The sequence below is a fragment of the Lemur catta genome, chromosome 2 (assembly GCF_020740605.2).
Source record: "Lemur catta isolate mLemCat1 chromosome 2, mLemCat1.pri, whole genome shotgun sequence".
NCBI classification, from domain to species: Eukaryota; Metazoa; Chordata; class Mammalia; order Primates; family Lemuridae; genus Lemur; species Lemur catta.
The window spans coordinates 115,037,939-115,058,875 of NC_059129.1; the positions used below are offsets into that span (position 1 = coordinate 115,037,939).

At 37.5% G+C, this 20,937-nt stretch overlaps 1 long non-coding RNA gene and 1 other non-coding gene across 2 annotated transcripts in view; both read left to right on the forward strand.

Moving 5' to 3' along the window:
* The window catches only part of LOC123632237, a 62,188-nt gene that overhangs the window by 16,058 nt on the left and 25,193 nt on the right, over positions 1-20,937 (forward strand). The gene's annotated exons all lie outside the window — the stretch shown is intronic.
* On the forward strand, positions 5,811-5,872 carry LOC123633726. The gene has a single exon (XR_006733741.1). It is a non-coding gene; the product is annotated as a U7 small nuclear RNA (small nuclear RNA).

The window sequence follows — 20,937 nt, forward strand, 5'->3', positions numbered from 1 at the left end:
TTATTTTTAGCAAACTTTCATCGGTGGTTAAATGTTTTTATTATTATTATTTTATTTTAAAAATAAATTTTATTGTGTATATTTAAGGTATAAGACATGATGTTATGGGATACATATAGATAGTAAAAAGGTTATGATAGCAATGCAAATTGATACATTCATTATCTAACATAGTTTTGCATTTTTTTTTTTTTTTGGTTATTGTGGCAAGGGCAGCTAAAATTTACTCATTTAGCATGAATTCCAGATACAGAACAATTTTATTACCTATAGTACTCATGTTGTACATCAGATCACTAGACTTGTTCATCTTACACATCTGCGACTTTGTTTCCTCTGACCTATATTTCTCCACTCCTAATGCCTGGTAACCACTGTTTTGTTTTCTATCTCTGTATATTTGATTTTTTTTTGAGATTCCTCATATGAGTGAGATCATGCAATATTTTACTTTCTAAGTCTGACTTATTTCACTTAACATAATGTCCTCGAGGCTCATCCATGTTGTGGTAATTGGCAAGATCTTGTTCTTTTTAGGGCTGAATAATATTCCATTGGATATATGTATTAATATCACAGTTTCTTTATACATTCATCTATTGATAGACACCTAGGTTGTTTCCATAACTTAGCTGTTGGGAATAATGCTGCGATGAACATAGGAGTGAAGATATCTTTACAAGGTAGTGATTTCATTTCCTTTGGATATATGTCCAGAAGAGAGATTGCTGGGTCATATGGCAGTTTTATTTTCAATTTCTTTAGAAGTCACCAAACTGGTTCCCATAGTCACTGTATCAATTTCAGTTCCCACCAACAGTGTACAAAAGTTCCCTTTTCATCAACATTTGTTGTTGACAAAAAAAAGAAAAAAAAGAGAAAAAAAAAGTTTTCTCTACATCCTCACCAACATTTGTTATCTTTTGACTTTTTGATAATAGCCATCCTAATGGGTGGAAGGTGGTCTCTTATAGAGATTTTGATTTGCATTTCACTGATGATTAATGATGTTGAGTGCCTTTTCATATACCTGTTGGCCATTTTTATGTCTTCTTTGGAGAAATGCCTATTCAGGTCCTTTGCCTATTTTTTTTTTTTTTTGTAGAGATGAGGTCTTGCTGTGTTGCTCAGGCTCGTCTCAAACTCCTGAGCTCAAGTGATCCTCTCACCTTGGCCTCCCAAAGTGCTGGTATTACAAGTGTGAACCACCATGACCAGCCTATGCCCATTTTCAAATCAAGTTATTTGTTTTCCCACTATTGAGTTGTATGAGTTCTTTTTAAATTTTGGATAGTAACCCCTTATCAGATATATGGTTTGCAAATATTTTTTCCCAATCCATCAGCTGCTGTTTTGATTTTGTTGATTGTTTCCTTTAGTACACAGAAGCTTTCTATTTTGATGTAGTCCCATTTTATTTATCTTTGCTTCTGTGGCCTGAACTTATGGTGTGATAGCCAAAAAATCATTGCCAAAGCCAATGTCCAGGAGCTTTCCCCCTGTGTTTTCTTCTAGGAGTTTTATAATGTCTGGTCTTATATTTAGGTCTTTTATTCATTTTGAATTGAGATTTGTGTATGGTGTGATACAGGGGTAAATATCTTTTTCAGCCTTGAAAAAGGAGAAAATCTTGCCATTTTTGGGAACAGGGATGAACCTTGAAGACATTATGTTATGTGAAATAAGCCAGCAACAGAAAGACAAATATTGCATGATCTCACTTACATGTGGAATCTAAAAAAGTTGAACTCAAGAAACAGAAAGTAGATGGGTGGCTACCAGCAGTTGAGGGGTAGGAGAAATGGGAGATGCTGGTCAACCAATACAAAATTTCAGTTATAAATTCTGGAGACCTAACATACAGCACAGTGACTATAGTTAATAATAATATATACTTGAAATTTGCTGAGTAGATCTTAAGTGTTCTCACCAACCCATCCCCCCACCAAGTGGTAACTACTCAAGGTGATGGGTATGTTAGTTGGCTTGATTGTGGTAATCGTCTCACAGTGTATACATATCAAAACATCACATTGTACACTTTGAATATATATAATTTTTATTTGTCAATTATACCTCACAAAGCTAAAAAAATTATTCCCTTAAAAAAGTCTGTCTTTTTAACTAGTCTGCACTTTCTGTTAGGGCAGGGATCTGATACGGTTCCTGATATACAGTATTAGTTAACGAGTGTCGGGTGTTGCTATAGACCATTAGTTATCTATATAACGAACCTGTTCATATTTCATAGGTGGGCTAGGCCCTTTTCCTATTTTCCTTTGGTCTCTTGCTGTTTTCAGATTCTTTCATCTTCTAAACATAGCAAACATTAGAAAAATGTTCTATGTTAGAAAAATGTTTGCTATGTAAGGTGGCATGACATATTTAATATGAGAAAAGGTGTTCTCTCAGACCCTGAATGTGCCTTAATGTCTTCCATGTACTCATGAAGACCTATAGTGTCAGTAAGCTACACTAGAGCAATCCTTAACACAATAAAATTCTAATCAATTGACATTGTGGCTGAGTTCAAGGTGATGCCTACCTATTGTCCCTTTTCTAGACTCAGAGGTTAAAACAAATGGATGATTTAGAGCAGTGAGAATACTCTGTATGGTACTATCATGATAGATACATGTCATTGTATGTTTGTACAAATCCATAGAATGTACATCAAGAATAAACCCCAAATTACATCAAGAATAAATCCTAAAGTAATATGGACTTTGGGTGATAATGATGTGTCAATGTAGTTTCATCAACTGTAACAAATGCACCACTCTGAGGATATTAATGATGGGGGAGATTGTGCGCATGGGGACAGGGAGTATATGGGAACTCTCTACACCTTCCTCTCAGTTTTGCTGTGACCTAAAACTGTTCTAGAAAAGTCTTCTTTAAAATAACAGCAACAAAAGCAACACAAAACAAAACAAGACAACAAACGGATGAGCGGTGGTATCAGAGCTCTATGGTTTTAATATTGGAGGAAAATGTTCTTAGACAATTCACATTAAAAGAATCATTTTCTAGTCTCTGATTCTTATGCTGATTTATTTTAAAGTAATAGATTAAAATTAATAAGTATTCGATTAAGATATCATCCAAATATGAGTGCAAATGAAATTTTGCTCAATTTTATACATTGAATCATGAATTAATTCCTTAAACTTCCATTATTCCCTAACCATATTTGTTTCACTTAGTTCTGAGCAAATTCTACTTAAGCCACCACAAGTGTAAGAGAGGATTGCTTAGTTACAGGTGTTACATACAAATCCTTGCAATTGCCCCAGCTGGAAACCTAGATAGCATCCTTGACTGCCCTTTTTCCATTCCTTTACCTATCCTCATCACATCATTTTTCAAGTTCTGTCAATTCTACCTTCTACTCCTCTCAAATCCATCCCTTTTTTTTACGTTTGAATTTCTACTACTGTGGTTGACAGTCTAATTATTTCTCAAGCAGGTTACTGGCTCTAAACTTCATCTGGTCTCCCTGTCCTCAGTCCATTTTCTAAATCACAGCCATAGTAAGCTAGACCATGCATCTCCTTGCCTAAAGTACTTCAAGATTCCACAGTGTCTACAGAGTTAATTCAGTTCATGCTCTTTGGCATACTAGGTCTTTCATACTTGGTTCTTATTCACTTCTTAAGTCTTATCTCAGGTCACTCCCTTCATACTCTAAGCTTCATAATATAACGTGGCTTTAGGCCTTTGTACATATTGCTTCCCCTGAAGGGCTGATGTGGTCTTTTCTGTTTGTCCAGCTATAAAGTCTTTGCTTTGACTATAGTGGAGGCACCAATCTGAGATTGGGTTCTTCTGCTCTGGCCTCCCCATAGCTCTCTGTACTTACTTTGTCTTGGCATTATTCACATTGTATTCTAGCTCTCTCTTTATTTGTCTGCTCCCAATTCCCCAAAGGATTATAAGTTATTTGGAGATAGGAGCTGAGCCTAATTTGTGCCTAGCTTGGTGCCTGGCACAGAGAGGGGGTTTCAATTAACATTCATTGAATGAATAAATCAATGAGTAAAAGAAAAAGAGTAAATATCTCAAAGTTTCCTACTCCCTTTATTAGTTCACAAACTTAGTCAAGTTAATAGTTTACCAATTATAAACCATCATAAGCTCTATGCAGGAACTCACTTTTGTTCTAACCAAACACACTGTTCTTCAAAGACACAAATGACATTAAATGTTTTGTAAATGAACCCACTGGAGTGCAAGAAGAATATTATATTGGAAAACATTAAACAACCTGAAACAAAAAGCAGATCATTTCCTAACCACAAAGTGCAAATTAAAGAAAAAAAATTCTCAACCAACATTAAAACCTACTTTAAATACTGCCAATACTTTAAAGGGAGGGCACACCAAATCAAAGGGACCAAGACCAAGACTGCAGAATGAAGACAAATAGTGAACTAAAGAACATTAGCCAAGGAAATAAAATGTCAGGAAGCCCATGAGGACAATGAGTGACAATGGAACAAACTCAAGAGTTTTAAAAATATTTCATTTCTACAAAGTTGCTCCATTGTTTTTGTTTTTCCTCATAAGCTGATTCCAGAGACTTTTCCTTTGTAGGAAGAGGCTACAGCTGTCATTTTATCATGGTGCGTGTTTGTTCCCATGCCACATAGGCAATGAATTATGAAGAAAAACGTGCCTTATAGGAGGCAGGGGCAGGCTGGTCATGCTTTTAAACTAGGTAGCAACAAATGAGGCCAAGCTAGAAAAATGACTTGAAAACTAGATTCTTCCCCATGTACATCCCCCAAAGGAAATGCTGAAGTTCCTTCCACCTTTCTGTTTCTGCACATCTTACCCCTTCAAAACCTGTCTGAGGTTCCCCCAGCTTCCAGCTTCCTCAGAGATTCCAGCCACTTTGACATTTTTCTCCTGACCTCCCTGAGAGCTTTGGAATCAGAATATTTAATTATTCATATTGTTGTGTTATAGTTATCTGTAATTATGTTTTTGTGTGTAAACATTGTCTCTCTAATCAGATTATCCCCTCTGCCAAGAACTCTGCCATTGACTTTTAAAAAATATTTCTGACAGAATTAGCACAATGTGCAACATATATAGTAAGTACTCAGTAAACATTATAGTTAAATTGAATTAAATTTTATGACAGATGATTGTCTCCTTTCAAAATTATTAATAGACACAAAAATTAGAATATGACCATCTTCATTGTCGCTGTATATAATAAGTATTTTCTTTTCTTCTTCTCTTGTTTTCCAAATTATAAGTAGGCATTATGCCACATCAGTGGTTTTCAACCCTGGATGCATATTTGAATTATCTGGAGAATTTAAAAAATATTGATGCTAAGGCCACTACTTAGACCAATTCAACCAAAAGGCATAAGGAATTTTAAAAAAAATCCCAGGTGATTCTAACACGCAGACAGGATTGAAAAGCACTGTGCTATGCCAATTGATGAGTCAGTCAATCAACAGCATTTACTGCACAGCAGGGCTAATGCATTCAAGATGAACATGGTAACTGCTCCTGTGGGCTCCTATTAGCTTCCTAATACATTAAGTGTGCCAAACTGTATATGAGATGTTAGGCTTCTCAAATATCCAAATATCCTCTTCTTCATATATAAGTACTTTTCTTCTGTACATCTTTATAGTAAACAATATAAGCATCTTTTAACTAGAGAGTAAAATGGAAGAACCAAAGTCCAAGAAGTTTAAGGAGTTTAGTGAGAACACATGTTTAGATTGGGTTTATATACTTAAAGGAAAAAAGAGAATTGACTTACTTTGCTAGAGAAATCAAATCCCTAGTGTTATAGCTCTTTTAGAATTTGTCTAGCAGGTTTTCTGGTCCTCACTGGAAGATCTCCGACCATACACACACACACACACACACCAAAAAAAAAAAAAAAAAAAAAGAGAAATCAAATCCCAAACTATTTTCATCAGAAACCCCCATCACTTTTTATATCTAAAATAGCTAGTTATTTCTCAAGAATGAGAATTAATTTTTGATTATTTGGATAATTGCATAAATTCCTAGTTTTGCTTTTATTTACAGATGAATCCCATATTGTCTTATTTTGTCCTTATTTTAAAATTATTTATTGAGCTCTCACTACATATTAGACTCTCTGCAAAGCACGTGACATATAATCCTATTTAATTACCAGACTACCTATTTGAACCATGTGCTAGTATAACACCTCTTCTGTATGTGCACAAGGAAACTGAGGCTAGAGAAGATAAGAAACTTGCCCCAGGTCACGCAGTTACTGAGGAACAAAGGTAGAAGTCAACCCCAGGTCTGTCCAGCTCCAGAGCTCTTGACCTTTGCCCTGTGCTTCCAGGAATAACTTCCACCACCTGGTGCTGTTGATTAAAGAACTGAATGAAATGCTTAACCAGAAGCCCAAGGGTAATGGAAAAGAAATAAATTGTAGAGGTTTTCCTCTTCATTTAAGTTCAACTGTAAGTCATTTATAAATTTATGTCTACTGTAATTGTGTTTGTAACTTTCCACTAGAATGTGTTTTGTATGATCTTATAAAATTTCAAAGAAAATTCATGGGATTCTTTTCCCCCTAGTGTTAAAAGATGAGGAAGAACAGCAATATGGCTTTAAAGCACAATTTATTTACAAGGAAATCATAGAATATATCGATACAACTACATCATCTTTGAATCCAGTGACAGTTCAGCTCCTGGTTCTTGAACACACTGTGCCGTTTCATGCCTCTGTGAATGTGTACATGTCTATGTGTCAAATTCCAGCCAATCCTCCAAGATGCTCAAGCATCTTTCCCATTGTTGAACTCTTTTCACTGCCCACCCTGGGAGCCATACATTTTCCTTTATGTCCCTGAGCTCAGTCTGTACCTTATGACTTGCTCTGTTACAGTATTTACAGATCTCATGGCAATCCTTTCTCAGGTATCTCTCTTACGAGGTGGGAAGCTTCTTTGGCGCAGGGCTATTTCTTGATCCTTGTATCTCTAGTGCCCAGCACATAGTATATGTTCAACAGACGGTTGAATTTTTGAGTGAACTGTGATTTAGACAAATTGGAATTTACCTAAGAGACCATGCTGTGAAAGTTGAGCAACGCCTTCATCCTGATCTGATTAGATGTCTACTACATCTGAAAACCTGTCACTTCCTAAAAATTTTTTTAAGGGAGGTATAGCTAAACATATATAAATAAATACATTTAATGTTAAATAAAGATAGGGCCTTTCCTGGAAGCAATTACTTGATTTACAGTGCCATTGATAGCAGTTTTATGTATATGGGAATGCATGAATGTGAATCTTGGTCTCAAGAGTCATTTTCTCTCTTTTGCAAGTTTGGGATTCTATGTAATATTAAAATTTAATATACCAAGACATGCTTATAACATAGTTTGCTCTGATACACAAGACTGGTTCATCCTGACATTCATCTGTGGGGTTTTTGCAACTGAAATAACCACTTTAAGAGAGAATTAATCTATGCATGTGGGATGTGGGTGTCAGTTTGTTAATATCGGAAATATTAATAGCAGCCTTTTCTTTCAAAGCTTTCTTTGAAACAGATGTGCTCTCTCAGATTGAGAGAGATTTGGAGCAATATCTCTTGGATGCACTGAGTCAGGCCCACCTGCCTAGTGTTGTGCGAGGTCATTCGTGCGGGTCTTCAGCATGGAAGGGCTGATGTCTCATATGGCAACTTGATTGTTTGCATAGAAGCCTAAGGAGAATAGTTGCCTTCTTTTGTGTTGAAATATTAAAACTCAAACAGTTATCTGTCAATGTAAAGAATGATGAGCATCTTGATGATACATTGATTGCTTTCCTTTAGTATTTTCTAGCCTTACAATCGCCACATGGATATTCATTCAATTTTTTGAGGTTATTTTGTTTGTTAAAATTCCTGCTTCTTAAGTTGTTAATATTAATACATAGCCCATGTTTTTAAGTGGTCTAGAATAGAGGTTTTAAAACACTCATCACCTATGTCTGTGAGTCCTAAGAAACATTTAAGTTACATATAATCATATGATTTTAAAATTTAAGAAGCTGTTCCAGAAATATAAAATAGCCAGTTAAAGTAGTTATTCAGATGACTCAAATTAAAGTAGTCTTAGCTGGGTATGGTATGTGCCCGTAGTCCCATCTACTCAGCAGGCAGAGATAGGAGGACTGCTTGAGCCCAGGAGTTCAAGGCCAGCTTGGGCAAAATATTGAGACCCCTCCCCTATCATCTACAATAAATAACATAGTGTTATATTAAAACTTTATTTGGTATGATTAATCATGATTGCTTACTCATAGTGGTTGAATTCTCTGTGTAGATTTAGTTTTAGTTTTAATTCAAGTTCCACATCTGGTTTTCTAGAGAATGCAATGAATACAATCATTTGTTTTGGTGATTTCTAGAAATATCAGGAACTTTTACCAATCCAGTGGTTCTGTTTTCAACTGGATACTGGAATTCTCACATATTAAGTAAAATGATACACTCTTAATTTGTGACTCAGAAACTGTGTGAGTTCTGCTTATCTTGATAGAGACAAATTACACAGTTCTAGAAACTGTGCAAGACTTTTAAGTTTATTTCAATATACCCCAGATCCCTTGCTCAACTTTCTTAAGTGCTGGTTTATGTGAAAAGGAATTTTATATTTTAATCTTCCCTATGAACTGTTTATTATTTGTGAAATATTTTCCACCTTGCTTATTTAATGGAGGTGGCAAGAGGGAGATTTTTTTTGGTGGCGGGCAGGGGGAAGGTATTATAAGTCCAAGCATAATTTTGAGAATTTTATAAGTTATCTTCACATTTGGTCAGTCATACATCTGAGTTATCTGGGTAAAATAAAAGCACATATTAATTAGTAATGTCACTTGGCACATTAACTTCATCACATTGTTTCATTTGAACTTCAGATACCTGAGAGGCAGAAGTAAACACTGGCTTTCCCTGTAGTGCTACCAGGTTTCTTTTGGCCTTTCACATTCTCTGGTATGCTGTGTATTTGGAGTTTTAAGATAAGTTGACTACAATGATAATTAGTTTCAATGTAAGTATATACGAGAAGTTTGGAGACCAGTAGCAGGAACTTGTAACTGTTTTCTCATTCTGATTGTAATAGGGTTTGAGACCAACTGGGATTGATGCTGCTTTGATCTTCAGCGTGCTGGACAAGATTGTCTCATTTGGTACTCTAGTGCAGGCAAAAGGGCATCATTTTTCCTAGTACTGGCTGATCAGTTGGATGCTGGAACATAATCAAGAACTTTGAAACAGAAAATAAGAAAATAAGATTAACTCTCTTAGAGTGTTATGAAATTAACATATTAGGTGGGAGAGTACAGTTAATCAGGCACTTGAATAGCTTGAGGTTTACAGTACATGTATACACCCTAAAACTAATAAGTTCATTTAGCAAGTTCATGGGACATAAGATCAATCTATAAAAATAAATTATATTTCCAAATACTATCAATAAATCATTACAAATTTTCTGGATGAGTAAAGACTTAAACAGAATGCTTCCCTTAGCTCTAGAGTTTTTCCAAAATATGATGTGAGTGGCAGGGGACTGAACGCTTCATGGAACCATGTCCTTGAGCTGGCTTTCAGGGCGGTATGTTCTTGAGCAGTTGGTCTTTGATTCATGGTTATCTAAGCCAAGTGGTAGAATGGAAAAGGTTAGACACACACACACACACACACACACACACACAACTAAACAAACTAGTAGGGCTGTGTTATTGGTCTTTGATCTTGGCTCTGACTGTATTTTTTGGTGAAATGCCTGTGGGGGGTGGTAGTCTCATGCTTACGGGCTATTGAATTTTGTTTGTGCTTTTCACAGTAACAAGATCTCATGTGTCATTTTGAGCATGGCAGTATCCTTAAATGCTGTGTGGAGCTAAGAGCTCTGTCAAAGAAGAGCATATGTCCAGTAGGATGGAAAAGGATGTTCCTATAAAAGAAAAATTTTATCATTTAAAATTGTTACAATGTTAAATGGACTATTTTATATATATGTGTATGTGTGTGTGTATACATGTATATACGTGTATATGTGTATATATATAGAGAGAGTTGGCAAATTTAATTTTTTTTTTTTAATTTTTTTTTTTTTTTTTTTGAGACAGAGTCTCACTCTGTTGCCCGGGCTAGAGTGAGTGCCGTGGCATCAGCCTAGCTCACAGCAACCTCAAACTCCTGGGCTTAAGCGATCCTACTGCCTCAGCCTCCCAAGTAGCTGGGACTACAGGCATGCGCCACCATGCCCGGCTAATTTTTTCTATATATATTTTTAGTTGGCCAGATAATTTCTTTCTATTTTTAGTAGAGACGGGGTCTCACTCTTGCTCAGGCTAGTCTCGAGCTCCTGACCTTGAGCGATCCACCCGCCTCGGCCTCCCAGAGTGCTAGGATTACAGACGTGAGCCACCGTGCCCGGCATAGAGTTGGCAAATTTTTGTGTCAATGTTGACAGAGGCCCTATGAGATTTAAAAATTATTTCCCTGATCACCTAGATTTGACACTCTTGATCTTGCTGTAGAGAAATAGAAAACCTCTGTCATGTTGTGTCAGATTTTCCGCCCAAACCTAGGGCCACAATAGGCACAAATTTTCACATTTCCTTTAGCATCTCGGAAGAAAGGTTATTCCCTGGTTGGTGGGTGTGGAGAATGCCAAGGATCTCGTTTAGGCCTGGCCTGGGTTTGAATGTAGAAATAAATAAGACAATGATTCTTTTTGTAGCTCTTAATTATTGATGTGTGAGCTGAATGTTCAAGAATATTCTTGGGGCGAACATTGCAGGTCACGTTAACTGTGGTTTATTCTCTACTTAATTGATAACAAGTATGTTATATAGAGGCTTTTCAAAGAACTCTTGCATGTGTTTATCTGCCAACACATACCGTGTAATTTTATCTTCACAATGATTTTGTAAGGCAGATGAAGATCTGCTTTTTGAAACAGTGAAAGAAGCCTGGATTGAGAATCAGATCTAGATTCTGGTGACTACATTTATGGCCTCAATTTCATCTTTAAAATAAGATGCTTCTAAAATGCTCATTATCTTCATTCTATATGCAGATAAACTATGAACCTCAGAGAGGTTATTTCTTTGAGGTCATATTTTCCATGCAGTTAGGGCTGGCTCTAACCTTGGAATAGCATGCACCTCTAGAATTTAGGGATCGTGCACTTGGAATGTGGGTTACCAGTAAGGTTTGGAAATGGATACTAGTAATAATAAACACACGATGGATGAGAATGGTCCTTCTATGAGATCATTTAAGCATCAAGTCCTCCCCAAGGAGACAGGTAACCTGAGGAGTACAGACCTGGAAAGTAATCTCCTCAGTGATTATTGCCTACTGATGATGGATGAATAGTTGAATTAGTTATAGGAATCTGTCAGGGTTTTATATATAGCCTAGGAGAGAGGGAACTGTGGCCATTCTGGTCCTTGTGAGAGTGCTGTCCTAGAATGCAGCTGATTGCATAATACTGGAATTGCTGGATCACTTGCTCATGAGGAATATTTAACTCCCTTGCTTTGTTTCTTTGTTTACTGTATAACCTTCTGATACCAATGTAGCTTTCAATGTAGACTCATGTTATTCAGTCAGCAAACTTTTTTAAAGTTAATTAATTAATTAATTAATTTTTTGAGACAGAGTCTCACTCTGTTGCCCTGGCTAGAGTGCCATGGCATCAGCCTAGCTCACAGCAACCTCAAACTCCTGGGCTCAAGTGATCTTTCTGCCTCAGCCCCCTGAGTAGCTGGGACTTCAGGCATGTTCCACCATGACTGGCTAATTTTTTCTATATATATTTTTAGTTGTCTAGCTAATTTCTTTCTATTTTTTAGTAGAGACGGGATCTCGCTCTTGCTTAGGCTGGTCTCAAACTGCTGAGCTCAAACGATCCGCCCGCCTCGGCCTCCCAGAGTGCTAGGATTACAGGCGTGAGCCACTGCACCCAGCCAGCAAACATTTTTTAAGTCTTCCAAGTATAGGCCTATACGGGGTTCAGAAATGTAGTCCTTGTCTTTGTCCCTGTAGGGCTTTTGGTCTACTTGGGGTGGGAGAAGGGAAAATAAACCAAATATGTAAAAAATAATTATTTTAAAGTGGGTTACCTATTCCAACAGAGGTCTGAACAAAATGTAATGGGAGCAACTAACTATGCTGGGCCCAGATTTAAGTAGGAGAGAGGAAGGAATCAGAAAACTTTTCCTCTGGGGGGTGATACTTACTCTGACTTTTGCAGTATAGGAGAGAAGGGGAGAAGAACTTTCTATGTGGGATCAGTCATCTGTTAAGACATGGAGGTGTGAGAAAGCATCACTTACGGAGAAAAGAAAGCCAGGATTTTTGTGATTGGAGCTTGGATTTTGGGGGGTTATGAGAAGGCATGGAGAAAGAAAAGAGAAAATTGGACTGTAGTTGGCATCAGACACTGACTTTGATTGCCAAATCAAGGTTTTTGGTTTTTATTCTGCATAGAATGATGAGCCAGAAGAGGGAGAAGAATTTGCTATGTCCAACCAGTAGGAGAATTCTGGTTCTCTTGGAAGTTAACTCATGGCTGAAGAGTAGAATATTTTGGTTTCATGTGTAGTCTTTCTTTTGGACCAGTGAGCCTGTAGAATTTCAGGTTCATTGACAACTAACCTCTTATCAGTGTGAATTGGTAAAGTGATGTTCTGGTTTACCATTCAGTCTATTGTAAGTTTTGTTAGTTTCCATCTCCTCTGGGGCCTGATCAGCTATGGGTATCTCCAGAAAACTTGATTTTCTGGATCTGTACAATGGAAGCCTATTTTCTAAATCACAGAGCACCCTCTGTGATGTTTCCTACTTCCTTAATCAGCTTGTCTCCAACTCTTAGTCAGCAGAAAATTGAGGTTAGACTCTATCTATATCCTATCAGTCCTAGCCCATTGCTTACCTCATTGAGTCATGCTTCCTCTAATTTCAGAAGCCCAAATAAATTACGTTTCAGGTTTTTTCTTATGATAATCAAATGCTTTAGATAGCATGGTATTCATGGACATTAGAGCATTGTTGCTGTTTGTGGCCTTGTCTTTAAACCTCTATAAATCAGAATAGGTCTGTTTAATCTTTGTGTCCCCCACTGTGCCTAGAATGATCCTGTATATGTAGTAGAAACTCAGCCACTGCCCACTGAAGGATGACTTCACAGCCATCTTTCTCCTATAAATAATTTTTGGGTTGTACCTGGAATCTGTCTTTTGCTGATATTCTGCATTATCTATTAACATGAAATTATTTTAAGTTGATTCAACTTTCGTGGGCAATTTCCTTTAAAAAGAGGCTCATTATATCACAAATGTGAAAGGCTAAGGTTTGAAGAAGAGAATTCAAGGCAGTGAGTCATTCCTGCAGATACAAGCTTGAGGTTTATAACCACAGTCAATGGCTGGAATCGTTTGTAATTACAGGGAACATTGTTTCTCTCATCGGACTATTCCAGATTGCAGACTTTTCTTCCCCTCAAACAGCATAACTTTGATTTGATGTTCACATATCAAAACTAAAGAAATGAGTGGGTTTGTAATTTCCCCAAAATGTGTGATTTGAGGGTGGTAGCTATGAAAGTAAAGGAATGTTCTGATAGCATTGTCATGGGAGAAGATAGTCAACTTCAGGGTTCTAATAAAAGTTAGATGCGAAAACAGCTTTCCCTCCTGGGAAGGTAGTCTCCCTGCCTCAGGCTCTCTGTTAGCCTCCTTGGTGTCCCGCTAGCTGCTAAAAAACAGCAATAAAGAACGCTTACATCACAGGACCTGTATTTAATATCAAGAAGACTGTATAGTAATAAAGGGTAATTATTTTATATAATACTCAAGCGAAAGCAAACTTCCAAAGAATACATTTTCAATGTGCCAAACTGATGAATAAAAGGAGCATTTTACATCATGTTAGCTTTCCTTTCCTTAGGGCAATAATATATTATGGTGCTTGCCTGAGAGACATGGCTCAATTTTTATTTTATTGCATGCATATCAAGTGTGAAACTTTATTTTTAATGGTTTCTGAAGCATTATTCAGGAATCATTTCTTTTATCCTCGGTGTTCTCAAACTTTGTAATCAATTGAAATAAAAGAAATCTGAACTTGATCAAGATTTTATCTCATTTTTACTTCTTTTGCCTCTAGAGCTTTAGTTGGCTTATGAAGACTGAAATTTGTTTAGGCTCTGTATTTCCAAACTCCTTCCTTTACATTTCAATATGTGTGTGTTCTTGGGGCAAGGGCTGGGGGGTGTGGGCAGTAAGGAGAGGAAGTGGAGAAAAGCACTTGAAAATGCCTTTTACCCTTTTAAAGAAACATCTCCAAATTCTTTGTTTATTCTTATGGTAAGTGGTTTTACAAAGTGCTGGCTAGGATAATTACCCTGAAATTTTCCCTGGATTTTAATGACCTGACGAATTATTCCAGATTTCTTCCAGAACACTAACTGGAAGGGCGTGTGGTCTGGTCTGGAGTTCCCTCACTGTTTTTCTGGATGGGTCACACCTCTAGCCTCAGCAGGCCACCCTGGAGGAGACGTCCTCCTTTTCTCCTCCTCGCCTCCCCGCCTCCCTGCATCCCTGCCCGCTAAGCTAGAGTTTGAAGTGATTTGTGCTTGGTATCCACTCACTTCCCAACTCTGCTCCCCTTAATGTCTTTATTTCCTCAGCCAGAAGTGGCACAGCCCTGGACAGGTGACAGGTAATAGGTAACAACTCCTTCCAGTCCCCCCCCCCAACTCTCCCACCGTCATTAGAATTTGTCTTTTCTTTGTCTCAGGCACTATTTAAATTTTGATGAATGATTCTATGTGAATCGTGTTTATTCTTCTTAGACATACTTGCATTTTAATTAAGGGCATGATTAAGATGCATTATTGTAATGCCAAAAAAGGAAGTGTGTTTATTTCTGGTTCTATAAAGGTCTGAGCATTTGAAAAGTGTACCTCAAATCACTCCCTATAGGCCACAGTGATTGTGCAACCCTTTAAAATCCTAACCCCGATCTGCTTCTCTCCCCAGCAGCGATTCTCGGGCTTTCCCCTCTGACACAGTTGCAATTGTGTCTTTTCTTTATCCTCTTGTCAGAGATCTGCGACATAAGGTTGAAGGAGGACAGGGGCTATGAAAAGTTGGAGAATAAATAGTGTAGTTAATAGAAGCTTCCGTGTGCCAGTTCCTCACTCTAGTGATCATTTGAGGATCAGTTTCCCTGTCAAATGGGCCTAGATATACATACAGATGCCTACACCATTTTGTTCTTTTATGTTTCAGTAGTTTAGGAGATTTCCAAAAAAGGAGACTGTTGAAAAAAGACTACGTAAGAAATTATGGGCTTAAACTACTAATTAATTTAGAAAAAGTAGGCATTCAACATTCATTAACTCCACAGATAGGTACTGAGTACTGGCTACGTGCCAGGCACAATTGGTAGGTATGTAACTTGGGTAGCTGTCACATAGGATCAAATCTACCTAGGCATTGCTTCTCAACCTCCCTTTTTTGGAAATTACCTCTCATTGCTAAAAACTTTGTGCCATCCTTAAATTATTCATAGATAGCTTCTTATCATTTGATTGCCATTTAGGAATATGTGGCATGTATGTAGAATGGTATACTGCTTTGAATGTGCTGTGTTTTGAATTCAGGAGGGAAAGCTTGCCCCAATTTCAGTAAATCTATGCTCTTTAATGTTAATATCATACCTTTTTGCTCTCACTTGCACATTCTCTACATCCCATCACACCCCCTGCTCAGCAAAACTGTCTATTGGATGGTCTTTCTCTACATATTCCCTGTTAAATGAAAATAAATTTTACACGTTACTCAAAATTTGGTCACATACCTGTGAACTGATATGAGGACTAATGGACTATAAGTAGTTGACTTTCTGCTTAGTGATAATTGTGACTTAATGCCGAGATCTTCCAGATGATTCTGGTCAACTTCGAGGATGGCAGGTTGGATCCCTGTGCTTTCCTGATAATGATAGCAGCTCTTGTTTTTGAAGTCAACTGGGCTAGGCCTTATGTTCAATATCTAATTTAATTCTATGTCAATCTTATAGAATGGTTTCATTTATTTTCCCTATTTTGCATTTGAGAAAACAGACTTAGATTAAGTAATAATTTAGCAGATATATGTGGGAGTGTTAAAAAAATCAGGTTCTTCTTTGGCATCTGAGACATAATAAGGGTACAGTAAGAGAATTCTTTTCTGAAAACATTTTGAGGAGGAAAAGGAAAATGAAACATTTTAAGGGTTTGGAATCCTCACCATATCTTTGCAAAACTAAGTGCAAAAACTAGGGGGAAAGATTAGACCATAGTAAAAAAAAAAAAAAACCTGTTGATATTATTAAATCTCCCTTCATTTTGATGTACTGTGCATGACTGAATCTGAAACAACCCCAAGTATTAGGCTATTTTCCCTTTTTTCAATGAGAATATAATATAAAAAATTTTATGGCCAAATTGAATGCACAAACTCTTTTAGGGATACATACAATAGGTAATTAGTACCTATAATATGTGGTTGATCAATTAGTTGCCTACACATATTTGAAATAAAATTTTATGTAAAATAATATATTGATTCAGAAATACTTGTTTTTCCCACCCTTACATTTCATGAAACAGTTTTACTTAAATTCCTCATGTAGTTCTTCAATCTTAGTATCATATTTATCACTGGAAGAATATTTTGAATTATCTAAGCTTTCCAAACAATATCATCTCTACTCTCCAGTGGGGAGGGGGCAGGTGGTGGTACATGAGTAGCTCCAGAATCAAGGAAAGAAGTAGAATAAACCATCATCATTATTATTTTTAAATCCTAGAAACTGAAAAGTAAAGCAGTCAGACCTCTGAGGTAGTCTTTGGGATTGAAAAGAGAGAAGTAGCTGTGGTTCTGGAAGAGTTGGACCCCTGCACCAGCCTGGGCTTAGAGCCAGTGGGGCAGTTGGGACTTTGGAGAAGACTGTGGCTTGGGTGGAGTAGGGTGCCAAGGGATGGCTTGGGTGGAGTAGGGTGCCAAGGGATGCATGCTGCTGCAGTTTTTCCCTCTTTCCAGAGACCATGCCAACTGATGGCACTCTTTGCATGGCTTTGATTTGAAAGTTAGGTGACTCTCTTCTTGGGTTTATTTAAGCCTCCTAGGGTTCTCAGATGATGCAGGGAAAGGAGAATTGGAGAACCAAGCCAGTATGAGATTCTTGAGTGGGTTTAATTATAGTTGGTGAAATAAGAGACAGGATCATATTTGCACCCCAAGTGTTGTGAGCATTTCAGACCAATTCCATTGTATGGATTAGGATGAAGGCACTATGAGATTGTGGTTTGCTCAATGTTGTGTGGCTAGTCATAGTGCTGAGACTGCAATGCTGTAACTGGATAGTTTAGACAGTCTCATTTCTTATCCATTACATTCTGTTTTAAAAAATTTATATTCTCCCCCTTTATTTCTACTTTTCACTCATTGTTTTAGAAATCTTTCTTGTTGCAGATGACAGAAACCCAACTTGAACAAGCTTGAGTGAGAAAATTTGCTACATGGAATTTGCTATATGCATCAGGGGGTATATCACATACTCTGGGGATGGTGATGTGGCTAAGCCTTAGGAACAGGTTCGCAATCATCTGTGGCCAGGCTGGACTTGTGCTATACTGACGTGAAGGCTCCCAGGCTACTAATGAAGTCTGGGCTGGGGGAAGGAGAGAGAGAGAGAGAGAGATAGCTGAGGGGGCAGTTCCCAGAAAAAAGGCGTGCTCTTAGGTGAACAAAAAAATTTTTACTACAGTTAATAATAATGATTTTGAAATTAATTATGTATACCCCACTTACTTACAAAATGATTCAATGAAGCTAATAATAATAATATTTTATATTTTGTAAGACTATATATGCTCCCTGATCTTATTCAGAATCACAATTCCCATTGCAGTAAAGTGGCATGTGTATCTGTTCCCATGTTATAGATGAGGAAACCGATGTGCAGAGAGATTATGTAATTTGCCCAAGGACACACAGCTGCTAAGTTATAGAGATGGAACTCAAGACTTTTCCGCCACATCCTCTTCCTAGAGGCTTCAGTTCTTAAAATAAATCAACTCTGTTGTTCAGGTCTTTTTCATTTATTTGAAAGAAACAACATTCTGGATTAATTTTAAGTACCCTGAAGGCACACTGAGTTTTCAGATGTGGACCTCTGATCATCTGATGGAGCTGTAGCATTTCCATTTCTCTTTTGGTTGGGAGGAAGGCCATTCTCCATGCTCCTCTGTTTTTTTGAGTTCCCATTGGCATCTCTGTTTCCCTCCCTATTTTTCAACATTCAAGCCAGATGCCAATTGTCTGTGTGAAAACACACTGCATCTCAAATATACCAAGATGCCAAATGTATGTGTAATATTGGACCATATGTGAATATTCCAGTAAACTCCTGGGGACTTATGTCCCAGTGTCAGTGCTGAACAACAGGAAGACCATAAATTCCATCAGCTAACTAGAAGACTCACACATGCCTCGTATTTGTAAATACCCCAAAGATGCAGTCCATTCTAAATTTGACCTTTTGATACAATAGAGGTGTTGCACGCTCTCTCTATGGAGGCATTGGCAGCTTGAAAAGGCACAAATTCATGGGATCACCTCAGGTTATTGCTGTCATTACTGATCATAGCAAGTGGTTATTGTGGAGAAACTTGCAAACAAAGAACATTTCTCAAGATGAATTCTGAAAAAAGAAGAAGAAAAGAATGTATAAATGGTATCCAATAGATATATTAAAAAAAAAAAGTGGTACTAACTATACTAACTGGGCCAGGGTAATTTCCCTGAAGCTGGACAGGGTAGAATTAAATTCTGGAACCTCAAGCAAAACATTTTAAAGGATACAGAGGCTAAAATTTTGAATAATATCTTTATCTTCTCCACTCTCCTCCTCCTACAGCCTCCTGAGATGCTGGCCTAATCATCTTTAGAAAACAAAAACACAAAAACCACTTCAGGAGGATTTACTTCATGCCAAGCTTTATTTCGAACCTGAGAATTAAGAAGATAAAATAAACATGGCCTTTGTTCTCAAGTCCCTAATGGGTTAGTACAGGGAATCCCTATTGTCATAACAGTGCCTAACAATGCCAGACAGGAATCAGGAGCTGAAGGCAACATTTCTTTGGAATGGTCAGTACTAGGAGAGAGGCTGAGACCCCTAGCTTGCCTCCGAGCTGGCTAAAAGATCTGGTGAACAGGGAGTTCTCTTACTGAGCTGCGTTCTCTTCTTCTAGCAAGTATTAAAAGCCTTACTGGTAATAATAATAGTAAACATTTATCAAGTTCTTACATGTGCTACACATTTTGATTCTCTTTGGTGTTTGATTTTCAAAACAACCTTGTAAAGAAGATAACATTATTTTTCCTGTATCACAGCAGAGGGAACTGTGGTTTAGAGAGAGAAAATAGCTTGCCAAAGTCATATTTATGAAGTTATATAATTGTTGATCCCATACAGAATGGTATTTTCATTCTACTGAGGTCAGGGAATATTAATTGTTTTCTAAAAGAGGTATACTTCCTGTCTCAAATGTGTTACTCCTCATCTCTGCCAAAGCAAGACCTATTCATCCTACAATAACCATGGGACTCCCTCTACTTCCATCATAAACTCTTCTTGGGACCCAGTGATCTCTCTTCCTATAGTGTACTTGGAGAACTTATGCCTGCCTCAGTTATTTGGCAATTAATTATAAACTGCCTTATGCTAATTCTCATTTGTCACATGATATTGTTTAATTTTGTTTAATCTTTCCATCCAGATTGTAGACTCCTTCATGTTGGTGGCTTTGTCTTAGGGACAAAAAAGTTTTCTATAATATCTATGAGAGTGCACACTGTGAACACTCTCGTTTGTATTTATTTGAATTAAAATTCTATTGGTTACTATTCCTGAATAATAAATTTCCACAAATATAGTGGCTTAAAACAACACACATGTATTATCTTATAATTTTTGCCGGTCAGGAGTTGGGTATGTCTTGACTGGTCCTCTACAAAGCTGCAATCAAGGTGTCAGCTGGGGCTTAACTCTCATTTGGAGGCTTAAGTGGAAATAGTCCTGCTTCCAAGCTCACTCAGGTTGTTGGCAGAAGTCATTTCTCTGTGGCTGTAAGACTGACGGCTCCAGCTTCTTGCTGGCTATGAGATAGAGGTCTCTCTCAGCAACTAGAGGTTGACTTCCCCCGCCCAATTCCATGGTCCATGGCTCTCTCTTATATACCTTTTTAGAAAATGGCAATTTCCTTCATCAAAGGCAGTGACTCAGAGAAAGTCTCTAGAGAGAGTTTGCTGTTAAGATGAGGTCTTACATAATGTAATGTAATAATGGGAGTGACGTCCCATCACATTTGCTATATCCCATTGGTTCAAAGCTAGTGATAGGTCTTGCCCACCCTCAAGGGGATGTGATTATACAAGGGCATGAACAATGAGTTGGGAACCATGGGATGAACAATGAGTTGGGAACCATGGGGGCTACCTTAGAGTCTATCCACCATAAAAGTGAAATGTGCAAACACTGGAGACAATCAAATTCACTTAGCAAATCAATAATAGTGCTTACAATTTAGAAACTTAATTCTGATATTCTTGTTCCAACTGCTAAACCATAACCATCAAAATGCAGACAGTTTTGGCTAAACAGCTGGTTCTAGCTTGTGGAGATGGAGCCCAGAATGCATCATCTAAGATTTGTGTGTTTTGGGAGATAATTTGCTATGAATAGTCACTGTCCAAAGTGATGCGGTCAACTCAAGCTCTTCTCTTGCTGGAGCTGAGATACAAGGCCAGCTAGTCAGGATTGTGTGGCAAGAAACAGGGTGTAGTAGGAC